This window comes from Macrosteles quadrilineatus, unplaced genomic scaffold (assembly GCF_028750875.1).
Source record: "Macrosteles quadrilineatus isolate MER2022 unplaced genomic scaffold, UCM_ALF_1.0 Scaffold_5__1_contigs__length_97177068, whole genome shotgun sequence".
NCBI classification, from domain to species: Eukaryota; Metazoa; Arthropoda; class Insecta; order Hemiptera; family Cicadellidae; genus Macrosteles; species Macrosteles quadrilineatus.
Genome location: NW_026542598.1, coordinates 62639018 through 62658106, shown reverse-complemented (window position 1 = coordinate 62658106; position 19089 = coordinate 62639018). Strand labels below are relative to the sequence as shown.

General features: G+C 32.6%; 1 protein-coding gene and 1 non-coding gene across 2 annotated transcripts in view; both read left to right on the top strand.

The window, feature by feature from the left end:
* Nucleotides 1-19089, top strand: part of LOC128995177 (polypyrimidine tract-binding protein 2-like) — a 533132-nt gene that overhangs the window by 108279 nt on the left and 405764 nt on the right. The gene's annotated exons all lie outside the window — the stretch shown is intronic.
* Nucleotides 7903-7974, top strand: Trnah-gug (transfer RNA histidin (anticodon GUG)). Its single transcript has one exon. It is a non-coding gene; the product is annotated as a tRNA-His (tRNA).

Genomic DNA, 19089 nt, shown 5'->3' with positions numbered 1-19089 from the left:
CTTAATTGAAAATGGTTTGAATTGTGTGTCAATGCTTGACCAAACTTTATCTAGAAAATGTTGGAAAGGGTCAAATGTGTTACCCTACTATTTGTTTCTGACAATAGTTATTATTATGTTCCTTTAGATGACAAAATATATTAGCTACACTTCTTCAGCTAATTGAGATTTTTTTAAATATATAACCACGCTATTGATTTTTTAAAAGTTTTTGTGAAGGAACGATTAAAAATAATTATTAAAGGAAATTTTATTAAAGTAGCTATTTAAAGGTGGAACATTTTAACACATCATTTAGTCTGACACTAAAATAAATATCTAACAGATATATAACAAAACACGTTACCCAAAGCTTTAAGTGTCTCGCACGGAATATTACAGACCATTTTGATTAATGGTTCTGCTAGGGCTGGCTGATGTATTGAAAGCGTTATTCCCACTGGCTCATGCGGTCTCATAGCAATTATGTCCTCATACATAATAAACTAGTGTCGAAATACCAAATGGCTGCACCTGTAAATAATAAACCTATGGAAGGCCACTGTTAGTAGTTTCCATTTAACGTTTCATTTCCCTTCCCTATTTGGTCTTTCGTTAATTGTCGACTCGAACCCTATAGTGGTTATGGTTCAGACGGAAATAGTGGCGGTAAAATATGCTGCCTATTTCAAAAGAATGTAGTAAAACTCTATAAAATATATACGTATATTATACCAAAACGCATTAAATTACATTGGATATGGTGTCGACTATCCACGAATGATTTTTTTTCTTTAATTAACTGTTAAGTAGGAAGAGATAAAAGGAACTTCATAATGAGTTGCTTGGAAAAATGATCTCTTTGCAATACTTATTGGCTTTTTAAACTTATGAAGTGATTATCTTGGTAAAAATAGAAATTGCTTAAAAACCTCCATTTATCATTTTCCAATAAAGTGGAACTTTTTGACGTTTGAATATCCTATGTTATGCGTTCATTTTATACTTTTGAATCAAATGAAGAAGATTTGAATATATGTTTGATGTTATGTTCGGTAACGATAAGTTTTATGCATTTTCTTTATTGTGTTCTTGAATTACACATTTTTTTACTAACTGTCTCACTTTCGTTGCCTTGCTCCTTCAAGTCCAACTGTTTCATAATGTTTTTTTAGTAGCTAGTTGATAAAATGCTGTATCTCCATTTCCGTCGTGTCCGTAAAAAGGGCTTGCAAAAAAATAAATAAATAAACCTTTACGAATTTTAAAAATACCATACCATCATATTTAGCGATACTATTTGCACCATACGTGCATATTTGCAAGCTAAACACATGAAAAAAATCGTTTTCGTTAAGTAAATACTTAGTAAGTATAGTTTTTTTTTTAACGCATTGTGAGTACGAATTCTAGGAACCTGTTTTCTCATTGCATTTGGCTTAAATCTAACTCATATTGTCATCGCCAAATCATCATTGATTTAAATGAATTGATCAATAGAATCATTGATGAACAGATGATTTATTAGTATTAATAAAAGAAATACTGCCATCAATGGACAAAATGAAAGTGTCATTCTACCTGATATTATTATCAGTGGCTCCACAAGATATCACGTGATATGCCATTGTCAGCCTTAATCCCTTTGACAAAGAGTTGAAAGTCGTGTCTCTCGTGGGCTGTCTGTCAAATCCCTAACTAATTGATCGACTTAATGTCAGATAATGAATGGACTCGGTGGACCTGCTAAAAGCGTTGAATTATTGTAGATAACGTTTTAGGTTGTATTTTGTAGAATTTTACACAGCAAATTTTTCTTACATGCATTTTTTCTCACATTGTTACACATAATTGTAAACCACTTGTTAATTTTTGTATATTTTAAATTGAATTAAAAAGTTATGAAATTTAAGTTCCTTATACCATTTAATTTTAAAATAGTTTCTTAACAAGTGATGTTTCTCAATAAAGGCTAGAGATGAAATTAGCACCTAGTTAACTTTATATCTTAACTTTTCCTTACAGAAAGTAAATAAAAGAAACGTCTTGTATTAGCCTACACATCTTACATATTTTTACGCGATTTGCTTATTGGGTCTGATGATTGGAGTGTCTAATCGAAATCGATCACCACTTACCATCTTTTATGTAACCGTCTTGTGAGTAACAGTATAACAGTAAATATATGTTTTAAGTGTTATAATACGTTTCTTTTATTTACTTTCCGTAAATTAAATATCACCTACAATGCTGATCAAGAAGTTATTTTATCCTTTCATACAATGTTTGATGATTTCTTTACATTTCCAAAAACCAAATAGACGTATCGTTGGTACTCGTCATGCCCTGAACGAGAGAGAAAAATATCAGCTAGATAGATTAGTATTTAATAGAATTGCAGATCTTCTAATGTCACGAGTTTAGGATTAAAAGTTTAAACTATACATTTAGTTTTGTATAACGCATTTTCCGCATGACTCCTCAGGTTACGCGTTGTATCATTATGTGAAAAATTTGCATTCGTATTTTATATTTTGTTTTATGTTTTAATGTTTAATTGTTTTATTTAACTGCTGACCGTTACGTTAATAGTTATTTAAACGATTAATTAAAACACACAGAACAAATAGGACGTAAAACAGGGAAAAAACACTTGAATTTATATAAATACGAAATAGAGTAATGAAAATATAAATTCACCTACAAAGAAGAAACAGACCTCTGTGCTGCTAAAGAGTGTATTATAAAGGCGCGCACTCTGTATATTCTCTGAGTAGCTAAATGTTCAGTTATGTTAAAGGTAACGTTGTCTGTGTGAGTGCATATCTGCAGGCTACGAGAGTAATTCGCTTGTTTCATAAACTAATTTGTGCCGCTTGTTTCATGCTTAAGAACCCCTTCAAACGGTTGGATTCACATAATGAAAATAAATCAGAAGTTCTATGTTACGAAACGGGATTTTCATTACCGTTAAAACTTGTACACTGATAACTGGAGGGGGTTTGGATGAATTTGTGGCTTTTGAGAAAGAATAAAGCTGAAAGATTTGTTGTGTTAATGTTTAGACTCTTGTTGTTATCATAGACTGGACGGTCAGTTAAAATAACTTTTGCCACTGCAGCCCGTGCCGCAAATAGATTATAATTTCACATTTAACACTATTCGTGCTGTCGACATGTTTGAACATAAAAGTTGCATTTATTTCAATGTTAAGCAATTGCGGGAATTCCCGTCATCAGCACCCAACGTGTTAAAAGAATTTTAAATGTTTTATTATTTATAATGAGATTGTATACCTGCTGAACCTTACTTGTCAGTGGTACTTATAGCTCCTGGATATCCAAATTTACATCCCATTTACCGATGGCGTTTAATAGCTGTGTATGTCACGTTAATCCTTATGGCTCAGAGATAAATTTAAACTGTAGGTCCATCTATTATATTTAGAAAATAAATATATGACTGTAAGTTAATGAGCTTTCTCTGTGTTGAAGAACCTCATTTATTAAAAGCCATATGATGATTAATCCATTCGTGTGAAGACGTTTTTTAATTGGCCTCTTTCTCTTCTGATCCATGGACTTTTCATCCAGCTTTCCTAGTGATTCCTCATCAAACTGAACCATTGAATAGAACCCGTCATTCAGCTCTATTTTCTAGCAAACATTCGTTTGTGTTTTTTTTTTATTTTTCTGAAGTTCGTATGCTCGGTGAGTTCCACCCGGGTCGTGAAGTCGTCATGTTTTTTTTATTTAATACGGAATGAATCTTTCTAAGGATTTGAATTTAACAATAATTATGAAACCTTCACGATTAACCTCAAGCTTTATGAGGTTGATATTCATACAACTCTTTCTTCAGGCCCACAAATATATAGCCATTGTCAATTAATATATCAGTAACTAGATTATAACTGACGTTATCTTCTTATGTTCAATTGACTAAGATTTCAAACAACTGTATACAACAGGACATTTTTATCAGTTTTGATAAGTTAATAATGTTTATGATATTCGTACTTTTGTAAATGTTTTTAGTTTTACGTAGAATCTTTCACGTCTCTTATGATGAAACCAGGATTATGCTGTAAGCCCGACTAGGACTAGAAGTACAGACCTAGATCTGAAGAGGAATTTAAGAAGGTCTTTCAGCTTTCAGCTCTATGGTTATTACAGTGTAAGGGGTGAACCTTCCGTAGAACTTATTAAGTCGAAATTTGATTCAAAGTCATATGATTATTGATTACCTAATCAAAGACTTTATGAGGTTTACTGACCAAATATTTAGAGTCGAAGGTACAACTAACACATATAAGTCCTCAAATCTATTTGTACAACTTTATTTCGTCTAAATAAATATTGTTCAAATATAAGGTGGCCGAAATGTTCGTAACAGGCCAGGGCTTTCAATGGAGATTACTGTAAGAAACTAAGAACAAGAAATCCTCTGCGATGACGAAGTAAGTCTAATGGGCCTACATAATACATGGCTTATCCTTACATTTACCTTTCCTCTTGTGCATCTAATACAACGCACGTTCATACATTGCAGATTCTTAGGTACTTTTTGAATTAAAAAAAATACCCAAATGAACTATTATCTGTCAGAATCACTTAACTACTACACACACACGTCAATTTCGATAGGCCTTAAATGAATCAGGATAACAAATGTTTTTAAGATAGTGGTTGTTTTGAAATAAAAGTGTGAACGCATTGTTACATTCTCGCTTAAGATAATTTTTTTATAATTTGGTGAACAACTATAGTCAATACGATTGATTTTACCATTTAACCATTTATTCTATTTCAAAAACAAAATTCTTTTGGTAAGAAGTTTAACATTAGCAATGGAATAGCTAGTTATTCCTTTATTTAAGGGAATAATGTGATTTTTCAATCTACTAGTTTATATTTCTAAGTAAGTTATTAAACCCCCTTTGAATTAAACCTGCAGGTAAGCGGATACTTTAATAAACTGTTATTCCAACCAGTTTTTTAAACCTATTTTTATTTATTGTCTAGAATGTTATCATTTCTCCTGGCTTATTTTTAAATTGTAATGTTATTTTATGACTCTAATCACAGATTGCCACAGTTAGCATATTCTGGAGCTACAATCATCCATCAGTAAGGAAATCCATCATCAGTAAGGAAATACATACACTTAGATTCTGCATTTATAACTATTTGAAAATAGACTGACTATTTTTTTATCAGGGAAAAGTGTCGTTGCCTACTATGATTAATTCAAATTTTAAGTTAATAATATTTTGTGAACTTGATATTTGAAGCTCAATACATTTACCATGTAACTGTTTAAAATTCTAAGCCCTCCGTTCAGGATAATATCCATTAATATTGGATAATACTTTGACGTTTTTAAATGTAAATCTAATGTTTAAATTCAATTCCCTAATAGAATCTTAATACTTCATCTATCAGTAGATTTGAGATAATAGTATATGATATACAGTTGTAAAATAACCCCTTATTAGAAAGTGTTGTAGTTTAATTTATTTATTTATACCTATAAAAAAGCTGAAATTTTTTTAACATTTACAGTCCAGGAAGCCTCGACTAAGTTTGATTTTTGTTTCAGGTAATCGTACAGTGTGATAAAGTTGTAAGTACAGTACAAACTTTATATTTATCTATCGATAAAAATATCAACAGTGATGAACAATTTTCTCGTTAAGTAACAAACGAATCCTCTTATTCTTTTATTATTTTTATTACAGCGTAATATCATGGCTTTGTGCATATTCTTGCAAAATAGTGCCATGGGCACTAGTGATTTTCTTACTTCGCTTTTTAAATATTCCTGTATGGAAATAATCACATTGCCATACCTGTGAAGAGTACGCAAAATAACTCATTGCCGCTCTAGAGTGGGAATGGACAAGTCCCACTCGCCAATCAGCTGATTTCATTGTTGTTTCTACACCTACCACAGCCGCGAATCCGGTACGTTGACAAGTGATAGCTAATAACATAATTTAAATGACATTTTATATACAGCTAAAAAGTTGATCTTTGTGTTATGATAAGCTAATTTTGGTGGGGGAAAAAGTCTTGTGTATATTATGAGCACAGTCATTGCCGCTCTCGAAATGTATGGTGACACTCAGCTAAATCTTATTGCGGCCATCTACAGTTCTCGAGCGGCAATGACGTACTTTGCACTCTTAATACACAAATAACTATTATTCACAAAATATTTACTTAGGTATATTATTTGTTTATTATTAAGGCCTATGTTTTCTTTTAGAATGCAACTAGCTGTGTGCCCGTTCTACGTACGGGGATCTTGATAGTAGTCAGTTCAATGTGACAAAATTCACACAATGTTGGGTTTTTGGACATTTGTAATTTTATTTCTTAAGTAGGTAGGCCATGAATTCTATGGAAAAGTACTGGTATCAAGGATCGTCATCGAAAATAGGTTGTTAGATGAATAAATGGGTAGGCGTATATACCCAAGAGATGGGCTATGTGCCTATTTGATGTATGGTCCAGCGATTGCATTACACGGTGAGTAGAAACAGAAAGTGACACATTGGAAAAGCGAGTTTAGCATCATCCGTAAACCTCTTTTACAATCACCTACTGCAGTTGTGATTTTTTTACTTTACACACTTTACAATCGCCATTGAAGCGCCGTCAATGTGTGGAAACCTTGTTTGTAAGCTATTGTGCGACGATCATTAAGTGTCCCAGCCCTAACAACACTGATTCAAGGTCTTTTTTCTGGTTATCAAAACTCAAGAACAATTTTATACACAAATAATTTTTGGTTCCTGATCTGGATGATGCCTAGTTATTTAATTTCATTTACGGTTACACTATTACACTATATTATTGCACTTGCGATTAATTAAATCCGTTATGTAAGAAAAACTTTTTAATCTCACTTGGTTAGGATTTACTTTCAAAACGTGATTCGAAATGGTTGCGGTATTTGTAAACAACATTTGTAAACATATCAGTGACAGCTAGAAAAAATAATCTTGATCCGAACAGCTGTTCGTTATTTCATAGACGATTACGTGATAAAAATTATACGAAAATTTGACAAAAATCGCACAAAACTGCATTTTTGAACGTCCGTAATTTTATTTACAAAGTAGTGAGGCTATATTTTAATCACTGAAGACACTATCGCCAATTCAGTGAATACATTAAAATGACTTGGATCTTGATAGGTACTCTGGTTTTCACGGAGAAGATTGCGTAAAATGCCATCTTGAGTGTTACAGACAGAGGGAAAGACAGACAGACAGACAGAAATAGAGATAAGACTCGTTTCTGCTTCTTTAATGTATAAAACGTAAAAATAACCTAAAAATATATAATTCTGAGCAATGTACAGACAAAACTCTAATTTTATTTATATAGATACGTTCTTCAGCTTTGGAAATCTTTCAATAGGGATAGTCTGTGTTAGTGTGTTACGTAGCTGTATGTGTACAATAAAGAGAATGTGTGTGTCAGGGTAGCCACGTGGTTATAGTGCTTGCCTTAAAACCTGAAGGTTGCTGGTTAGATCTTGAGCGAACTCAATTTTGGACCAAGGTGTCATCATTAAAGATCATGGTTTGGATTATTCCGTTACGAATATTGTAAGAAAAGCCAATGCCTCTGAAACAAATTAAACACAAAGTGACAATGTGCACAGTATGATGAAAATATACATCCCAATATCTTGTAGTACAGTAGCTTATATAATCCAAACATAACATATTTTATAGATAAGAACTAGTGTGGTGTACACCAAGTCATTGTCTCCGAGAATATCTGGTCCATTCACTCTCTCACTTGCTCTCGCTTCGCGCGGTGCGCTGTTTCCTCTTCTTCATGGTCCGTTTGTCCGTTCCGTTCTACCATAAACCTCCTCAACACTGTCTTGTACCATGACCAGATAGCCGTGATCGTCTAGTGGTTAGGACATTGCGTTGTGGCCGCAATAACCCAGGTTCGAATCCTGGTCACGGCAGGTCAAATTTTTTTCGTATTGTTATACTTTTTTTTAAATGTTTTAGGTTTTGATGGAAACGCTTCAAAGAAGGTTATCTTACAGTAGCTATCAGTTGTTAATAGCATGTAAAAATACAACATTGCCCAGGATTTGACTATTGACATTGCAATTATCATTTAATTGTGGCCAATTACATCTTAGGCGACGGTATGACAGCGTTGGTGAACTTACAGAAATACTCACCTGCTGCAGCAAACCACCATCGGAGTAACTAAAATATAACTGACCCGGTCAACTGAAACTTTCGCCGATTGTTTTCCTAATTTTATGACCCCTGTATAGATTAAACCTTTAATGTACAAAATTCTTTTTATTCCTAACTGATTCACAAAATGTATACAATTTCCATGAACTCTACATTCACTAAAATGGTGTAATAACATCACAACTTTGTTGCATCTGGGAAATTTTTAAACACCAGTTTAAGTAGTTTGCCAGTTCAATAAAAACAGTATACAGTTTACTAAAACACTGGAAACGATTATTTTAAAGCCGTTTAGTTTATTTAATATCCACACAGAATATTTAAATGAGTTGCAGTCACCAAATACATCCAGTAATCCACTCCACAGGTGACGCGACTTTAAACTCTTTGCTCAGAGGATTACGGTTCACAATGGCTTACCAGATTATACCTGATTGTGACATTGGTAATCAACGTGGAGCGTTGTGCTTTTACATCATGTAAAAACATTTCACCAGGGACTACGTTTTTTTGGGTTCGTGCGTCAAACTGACGAATTGTTTTATTGTGGGATTAAAGTACATATCCAATCAGATACAAAGTCATAAGTCATAAGTGTAGTTAACATTACCCATTTACTAGCAAAAACACATCTTTTGGAATTTAAAACTGAAAAACTTCTCACTCAAAATTCTGTAGAAACTTATTTCATTAATCTATACTGTAAATTTGAACACACATACCGAAACACAAATATTTTAGGAAGTTACGTATGCTTGAAGACTGTATCCAGGACATTGATTTGGTCAAAATGTTGTAAATTGACTTATCTTTCCAGATTTTGCTACTAAATAGAATATTTAGCTTTAAGATTTATTTCCTGTCGCTCCTTATATAATAAGCAAAACTTGTAATGTCGAAATATGTAGGCTACGTCGAGAGATGCTTAAATTGGGGAACAAATGTAATAAATCACAACAGAGCCAGTATATTACTACTAGGGTTGGAGTTGTCGTCTTATTCAATTGTCAATATTAGGTTTGGCGGCCTCAGGCAGGTGCCTTACGCGTGGTTAGCGAAAACATTAACTAAGGTTTAAGTCTGCAAACTCAACTAATCTTACTGTGGTAATGCTGTCTAACTTGCTAACATATGATGTTTGCGGAGAATTGGCAACCCAAGACAATACTAACGTGTTTCATTGGTTAAGGAAAGTGTATTTTACACAAGAAAAGAGGCTAGTCTTTTCTAGTTCTAGATCTTTTCTAGTTAAAATTTGGTGAATTTGAAAATATATTCACTTTTAGATTCACCCTAAAAAACTAAATTAAAATATTTTACTCTTGATTGTAACTTAACATCATTTGATCACGGAAGGAGCTTATTTTACATTTGTAAATGTTTGTATTTAATGTAAGTGCTGTACTATTTTATTTCCATCGTCGGATAAATTTGTGTCTTAGTACGCTATACGATTATAAAATGTTAATTACTACCAACACTCTCTACGTTCACAGATGTTCGATACACACCTGATAACATAATCATGTGGAAGGGAATTAGTTTATTAATTCATAGTGTGTTAGTGTGTAGTCTACGCAACGAGGAGGGGGCGCGGAGGTGTCCGTTGTTTATGGTAACAAAACTTAATCGTTTCACTTAGTCTTAAAAAGTCATCTTTGATTAATTGTTCATGAAAGGAACTAAAATTTAAACATGAACCCATAAATTTCGCATACATAAATAAATATGAACTTCCAAAGGCTCTACCTCTTAAGCTTGGGCAACCATGGCCTATCCCGAAGGGTTTCAGGATATGGTTACTGGCCACTGGGTAGGACTGTGTGTTAGCTAAGCTAGCAAATAGGCGTATTTTATAGCAATCTTTTTTAACTTCAACCCGGTCGGTTCAGTACTCTATCTATTCAGTCACCCACAGCAAACATAATATACACAGACAAACCACCTATATTGTTTAATATTACAGAGAGGATCTAGACAGTTACTATAGTTACATTACATTATAATATTCCGATGTTCTCTGTCAAACTTACAGTGTTTAGCCAATTCCAATGGCTACAACTGCATGTCCTATGTTGCTGTTGTTGTTTGATCAAATCAGCTGTTTGTATTTCACTTGCACAATAATTACATCCCCCTCCACCACCCACTTAATCATCTGGTGTTGCGTTTACCGTGTGTGGGCAAATTAATATTACTACATTATAAACCCGCCGCTCACCACGCCGACCCACAAAACCGCCGATATTGAAACAATGAATTGAGCATACACATACAGCTAGAACACATATGTTAGTCTATCATATTAATGTAAGCTATTTTATGTAATTGACTATTTTTGGTATATATGAGTTTAAAGTTACCCAACGGTTGATAAAATTGTGTTTCCTCTAACAAAGGAAACCACCTAGCGCATGGAAATGAAATACCGTACATATCTACCACCAACTCATATTTTAATGACTGCCAAATTTACTCGAAAACTATATTTGTTCGGGTTGTATCAACTGAGGATGGGTATTCTAGAACAGACACGGTATGGATCATAAACATAAACTAATTATGTTACTGGTCCGAAAGTAAACATACAAGTATCGTTTCGTTTCATACAAAAAAGGTGACCGTTAATACTGTTGTTTACGAAAATAAATTCACAAAAGAAAGTATTTGAAACCCTTCAAGAGGGATTATGATGGCACCCCTTAGTCTTGCGAGTGTTTTAAAACTTACACAAAACAAAACTTGCTCACCACCTGCGCCCTCTACTTGTCTTGTGAACATTGAAATATCGCAGCTCTGTTTTCCGGGTAATGTTTTTGTTGTTAAGTAAGATGTTGAACACCACATTGTTGGTTGGTATAAAAGTTTCACAATGTTTCATATTTGGTCGTTTGTATCGTCCAAACAACACATTACTTACCAAATGTGTAATTCGTAAGAAAATGTCCTATACTATAGGGTGTAGCACTACGATTTGAAGTGATATTGAAAATTTGTAATGTAATATTTTACTAGCCATTTAAATTTACTTTTTTGCATTTAAAAAATGTTGTGGTATAATTTTGCCACACAGCTCATTTATTATATTATTTACAAAACTACGATTCACAGATAAGCTTTGTTTCTATAATTAATGGCGGGGTTGTAAATCTTCTCTACAGTGGAAGATGAATCCTACTTTTGGGTCCAAGTATCCTACTTTTAAATCCTCACTCCATTGTGAAGCACGAGTAAAATGTAACTAGCTTCGATGACAGTTTTTCACATTGCATGCACGTACTGTATATGCTACTACTGCATTCCACTGTTCCCGTGTAGAACAACTACCAACCGAATACCAGAAGCTACCAAACCAAACATACCTTGGTAAACCGGCGACATTATCATGGTATACCATCAATGCTCTCTTGCAGTTCTGGTAAACCACAAATGTGTTGGTCAACTGTGGTATTAACAGTTATGCCAGTGGCATTAAAACCATTACTGAATTGGTTCTTTTGGTTATGTAGGGAGATGAATCTGCTAATATTTAAGGTGTCTTTTAACATGGGAGTATATTTCGCGTTCGATGACAATTTGTTCGTAAGCATTGTTTAGTTGTACTCCATTACTAGCATTTCGTGACTACAATTATTATTTTTATTTTAAGAAGGATAGTACTGTAGTAAGTTATCAATGTAAACTTTATTTGCAGCTAATGTACAGTTGTAAAGACCCTAATTGTGAAAATCATACGTCAATGTTTAGTCGTTTGAACTAGTCATTTAAACTGAGCTGAACAGTTAAAACACAATCTATTCATTAAATAATAAAGTTTGACAACTGTTTGCAAATATCAATCTCATAGCATTGGTTTAAGAACTGGTGGTCTTAATATCTTTTCTAATTTGACTATTTTCTTGAAATAAATATAAAAATTAGATACAGTAAATAATTGCTTACACCTTTGATTTTTGGGTACCGAAACAAAAAGAACTTATGCGTAAAAGTATAAAAGTGTAATTTCTGCCTTATTTTTTGTTATTATTTTTTGTTGCCAAAAAAGATGTTATAGCTTATCAAGTACAAGTCATCCTATTAGTTTTCTTTATAAGTTTTTGATTTCGACAAAAATCAGTAATGTACAACAGCACACTTTGTCGAGTGCTTAATACAACTAAGTACATTTTGTTTATATTACTAACAACAATCTCATCACCTGGATGGTCTTGCTAACCCGTTTGAATTTCATCGGACAATGAACAACCTTATAGCCTCGTATAGTCAAGGTCCAAAGTAATACACATTTTTGCACAAGGGGTAAAAAATTACAACGTTGACCATTTACATCCCTGTCCGTGTTGAGCACAGTTGTGATGTCCGGTACATCTGTTTTGGTTTGATCAAATCACTTGTTTATATTTCACAAGGTAATTATGTCTCCCCAGCATAGCCTCGGGGTGTGCTTTGTACGGTACATGCAGGGTGGGGCAATGTGCTGCTGTTGGAATGTTTCAATTTGAAAATTATTGAAAGTGTTTTTTTTTCACAAAATTTTAGGCTTAAGAAAGTTTTAGTGTCCATGCCTTTTAATCTAATAAAATAATCGCCGCAACAAATATGAATGAAATATTGGCATTTTAGTGTAATGTTCATGCGTGGTGTAAATTATTTAATTATTAAATTAAGATGGTAGAAATCCTAAATGCTAGTGGTAGAAAGGCAAATTAGTCAACAAACTGACAAACTGAGAAAATGTTTTAATGTGTACAGTAACCCAATAATAAAGGCGTTTTCTAAACCAAAAGAACAATTAGTAACTTCGATTGTCCCTGCACATGATCCTGCTTGTATTTTCATAGATTATACTCCAATTTGTCAATCTTAATTCCAATACATTCTCAATATAAAGGAAACTATATATAAAGAACGAGTACGTTACTAATATCAATTCAGCATTATCTTCTGATATATGTCCGTTACACATGAGTGGTTTATGAATTTATAATTTATAATAAAAACAATTCCAAAAACAGTATGACAGTAGCATTGTTGCTTAAACTAACATTCCAAATCTAAAGCTATACAGCTACGTCATTTTTGTACAGCAATTAGTATTCGAAAGGTAATGAATCCGTAATTATTATATTAGTAAAAACAGTGATAACAACTATGTGCTAAATTATTTTCTATACTTCTATCATAGGTACTGTAGACATAGAGAGGTAAATGGATTTATAAGTGACAAAATATCAGTTTAGTTTATCGTGAGCAAACAAATGTATAACAAATCGAAATAATTAAATTGTTTGATTGATAACAAATTCAATCTGTTACAAAGACGTCAAAATTAGTTTTTTTACAAATTGTGTAATATTGCAGGGCGTTTGTACTACTGACATGACATTTCAATTAAAGCAATAAGTAAATAACATATAAACGTTAGCATTTTAATATGTTACTGTACATATCATGTACAATACTTTTGTTATATCAAAGCGAGTTGACATGTAATTTTATTTCCGATGGATAAAATAATTTACTTGAATTTCCAATCAGTGTTATTTTTAGCAAAATAAATTTCCTTTGCACAAGACCCTAAAACTTTATTAGTCAATTTATTAGTCAAGTGTCTAACATGACATATACTAATTTTGTGTTACGATACATGTATGCTAAATTATTAAGTTTAGCTCTTATATTGTTTACTTATTTGCTAAATTAAAATTTTTAACATATTATTGCAATAGAAATTTCCATAGAGGTCTTTTTTGTAATCTAATATCAATCTAATGTTGAAAAGCCGTATAATTAAAAGCAGCAGGAAAGCTTTGAGACACATTTATTTTACTGTCGTTTCGGATGTATTCGTATATTCATTAACTGCCAAGTCAGATCTACCTTACCGACAGTTCCAGCGTTTTCACTGATGTAGACTGAAGCCAACAGGTAGCAGCACCTGCATTAGAATGTGCAGTACCATATAGCAGTATGAACAAAACAAAATTGGGTTTAATCACTAAAACAAAAAGGTAATATTCAGGAGGATTGTGGAGGAGATCGTCTTTTTACACTATATCACATACACAGCCCGTCAAATTTAAAGTGCAGCTTTGTGGAGTGCGTAGGGACGCGGACGCGGGTGAAAATCACACGTGTATACAATAAAATCGCGTAGAGATTTCTAAAAGAACAAAAGCTGCATGCAAGGTAACTTAGAATCAAACAACTCTCTAGAAATTGCCCCTTCGAAAAAATAAAAACAACAATTTATATATGTCGCTGACTAAATATGGAGTGTTTATTTAACAACCATCATGTATTTAAATCCTAAAACAGTTTGTTTATTTCTTTGATTCTTTGATTATTCTTTAATTTCTCTTAGTACTGTACCATTTTTTAGAGCTTAAAAACAAATAATTTAGTATAATGAAGGGTTTTTTTTACGGTTAATGGTCATGGAAAAAATAGTAAATAAAAAATTACCATGCTATTCTTATGGAGATTAAGTAAACTGTTGTAGTTTGGTTTTTTAATGGATATATCTTTATCAAACTTCGGAAATTAACTTACTTTATACTAAGCTATTATATTCTACCAAAACCCCAATTTATTACCTTCCCTGTAGCAGCAAACTTAGGTACTTGTTAAACAAAATGTGATTTAAATAGATTTAATTGAAAATCCAATCGGGCAAAAGGAAGTTCGTTTAGTCTGCAGGTTTGCTGCGGGGGGGGGGTGGTATTTTAATTATTCTAGTAAGTTTAGCCATTGGTGTGAACGTTTACTTAATAGTGTCAGTAATTTTCTACCAGTCGATTTTCTTTGTGCTGCTATGATGTCAAAAATTTGATTTTGCCGGGTTTTGCACCCCAACTCAATAAGTTCACGGGTGAGGAGGGCTTTTATTCAATCGCACTTCGATCATCTACATTTTGTCATTGCAACCTATATTTTTTGTTTAAGGAAAATGGTGAACAACAACTATAGATTGAAAATCTCCAAGCGACTTAAAGATTCCATGGTTGTGTGATTTCTATTTCTAGTGATTTTTTGTTTACATCTTGAACAACTAGATTCATGATCAGACACTGAAAGTTATGTTCGAATTTGTAATTTTAAGTCAAGTTATGTCACATCTCTTGATTAGTTTTGGTGCTTTAAATTAACCCCAACACCACACACATCCTAAGAATCCATTCCATAAATGTATTTTGAAATCCTTTTAACTATGTAGATAAAAGATTTAAGAGTACCAACATATAGAATATTCCTTATACTTATATAAAATTGCTCACATTGTACATTTTCAATTTTAATTTTGTTATATATCGATGGTTTTTAACTCCTGGATAAAGCCTTGAAGAATTTTTGAAAAACCACACAGTATCAGTAGGCTTATACATAGTACCATTGACTATAATATAGCCAATAAATACAGCATATACTACACAGTATGTAGTATTGAAACTCTATACTCAGAAACCCCGTAGAGTTACCATTGAAATTGTGAATAAATTATATACTGTAATTTATCGGTGTGATCTGCTTTACCGATGAAGTCTTCTTTACCGATGTACTGCGTGAGTTTCTCTTTTACCTAATAGATGGCAGTGGCTGCTGTAACCACGCAGTGTAACAGTAGGACCCTTGAAAGATGAAGTAGGAACAATAATTTGCATATAAACGGAAACACAATAAACTTCTCGTTACATGAATAAACCTGTATTTAACTATAACAAAAAATCTACAATTTTCTACATTACATCAACATTGAAGCAAAGCTCTATAAAGATTTCCTTTCTTTTAATTCTTACTGTCCAAGTTGATTCAGAACAAGCTGCTGTATTTATTTCACTCGGGGCTCTTGATAGCCGTGCGATATTGGTGTCAAAACCTTTGCTTCGTAGACGATAATAAAAACATGTTTAATTTATTTGGCTATTTTATAGGTATACTAGGCTAGCCCTACTCCTCGAACCAGCCATACTAAAATGTCTTCCCCGGAGTGCTCAGAAGGAGCCAATACAAGGCTAAAATAAAATATAATCAAATCCGGTCGGTTTGATTTGAATTGATGATTTGTTTATTATAAGTGAATATACCATGGGAGTGTGTGTTTATACTTTATTGTGTTTCAAGCCTACGTTATTTTGTACATAGACTACAGTTAACACGACGCAAGAGAATGATTGAAGAAATATACGAGTTTTTACAGAGCACAATCACCCAAGATGCATTACTAACTATTACCTGAAAAACTCAAAAAACTACGAGGAAGAAATAGCCTACCTCTTAAATAACTTTCCTATCTTCAGATAAGCTGCAAGATCTTGAAGCTACCCTAAGCAAGAAAAATAAACAAATAAAAAAAGAGAATAGGATTATTGTAGACGAGAACAATCTTTATAAAACAAGCAATTGCAAAGTATTTGAAGATGTGTCCACAGTTTTTGTTTATATTTCAATAAACAGTCTTAATTGTACTTTATTTTTATTTATTTAGATAGGTAGTAAAAATGGTTAGAGAAAATAGTAGATAATGTAGGGTTTTCTAATCGTAACGCCTGATTGCATTAATGTTGATAAAATGTGTCTTAACGAATTTCCCACATAGGAAAAAAGCTGAAAGTGTTACAGTGAATTTGACAGTTGTGCTTGTACATTTAAACATTTCGAGTTTGCCTCTTGCTGCCATGGAGGGCAAACAATATTTACTTTCAAAACTTAATACTTTGAGCTTCAACAACCTAGGCCCAACTTGTTAAAATAACTAGGACAAATTGAAAAGTATACTCCCATTCAGATCTTATACTTTATCGTATTTAAGTTTATATGCAAGTAAAGAAAAACAAAATCACAGCAAATTCATGGACTGAATTAATAAAATGAGAACATTTTAACTTTAAACGATTTTTTTACAGTTTTGCAGCCCATCTCTAATGATTGTAGTGTATAAAATCAATTTGTTTACTTACTTCTTAATACTTTTACTTTGTCGTATGTTGCGTAGTAGGTAAACTTGGAAGAGAGAATTCAAAGTTTCTTTTAAGATGGATGAGACTTCAACTTGTTTCTTGGTAAATTTCAGCGAAGATTTTTTAAATTTAAGAGTTAGTGAATAAGATGTGGATTTTATATGAAAACTTCATTTTGTAATGGAATGTTTGATCTTTCATCTGCTGTTTTGTAAACTTTTAAAAACTAATAAGATAACCGGGTTTTCCCCTTACTTCTTCTTTCCTTTATGCTTTATAAAAATAATTTATGACTAACCATAACGCTGTAAACAGTTTTAAAACACTAATTATCCCCTTCATTTCAGCCTGCATTAACATTGTGTTGCAGTTAATATGGTCTATCTGCAAATCTACACATTTACAAAGGTGTATGCCATTAAATCAAAGAACATTAATATATGATGAAATCAAGAACTGGAAAACTCAATTCACAGAAATAACATGTACAAGATATGTTAAATAGCAGAGTACCAAAATGTTTAATTTTCCAACTCTGTCATTGACTTGATGATCCTGTAAATTAGGCAGATACCATCAGACATTCTGTCCAGTGAAACTTATGACATAGGAGATATAAAGTAATATTTGCTTAGCAGTAAAAATTCTGTAATTATCGTTAAATAACCAATATTCTTTGCTTCTAGGTAAATTATGAATTCTCTAAGCAAGCGCTACGTCCCTGAGTTGTAAGTAACTTCAAATAAATGTAGTGTTATGTTCTGGTTGTATTTGCATGGCTTTTATGTGTAGAACTTATATAAAAGTAGAAATAACGTATTTATTGTAGAAGCACCGTAATTTGAAACTGAGTATATAAACCTACTGATCGTTTGTAAATTAGACTGTCTATTCCCTTCTAGATATAATACTGGTGGAGGTTTTCAGTTCATTTTCACAGAAACAAGTTTTGGGGTAGGATCAGATTTTTATTCAATCATCCTCGATTTTCCCTCGCGATCTACAAGCAAATATTTTAGGCGAAAGCGAGCTATAACACTTGTGCTATCTCTACTACATTCATATAGTACTAAGTATCAGAGAAAATGCTCTAACAAAAATTTACCAAAAAATAACCTAATCTGTTGAATTTTGAAGCTTAATGTAACCCATTTTAAGAACATATGAATGGATGGTTCTGACTTGGAAGCACCTTTTACATGGAAACAGATATGTTGATAATAGGTTTAACACTTAGCCAAAAGATTGTAACAAAGCTCAACATTCTACTTCAGAGAAATACACAGCCACATGTTAGAGGGAAATCTAAGCATACAATTGTTTCTGGTGCGTTGGTAGTAAAACTTTTAAAAGACACGTAAATGCAAGTTTCCAAGAGGCAATTCACTATTGTTTATGGAATGTTAGTGAGGAATTACTCTGTTAATTCAGACACTAAAAGGACGGATAAACGCTTGACAATAAGGAAATGTTGTTCTTGTAAAACTAGAAAACGGGGATTGATAAAAAAATACACGTTGACCAATTTCAAAGATTACAAAGAAATGAGTTATGGACAAGAATTGTAATATTACCTGACAATCATTTTGGTAGTCTTTCTGTTATGATTTTCCACTTTTGTTTAAGCGTTCTTCATGATTCGTTATAAACTTTTAAAATAGAATAATTCGACCAATTACAAAATTACAAAATTTACAAAATTAATTTATCGTATTATAATGAAACGTAACGACATTGAAATATGTATAAAGAAGATATGATTACACTATATCATTGCCGGAATGTTTGGGTATTGAACAAACGCATTCTCACTTTGGACGGTACGGTATGTTGTTTATGAAGAGCTCATCTCTAGTTGGTATGTATTGTTACAATATCTACTGCAATATCATTGACTTTAGATTCTAAATC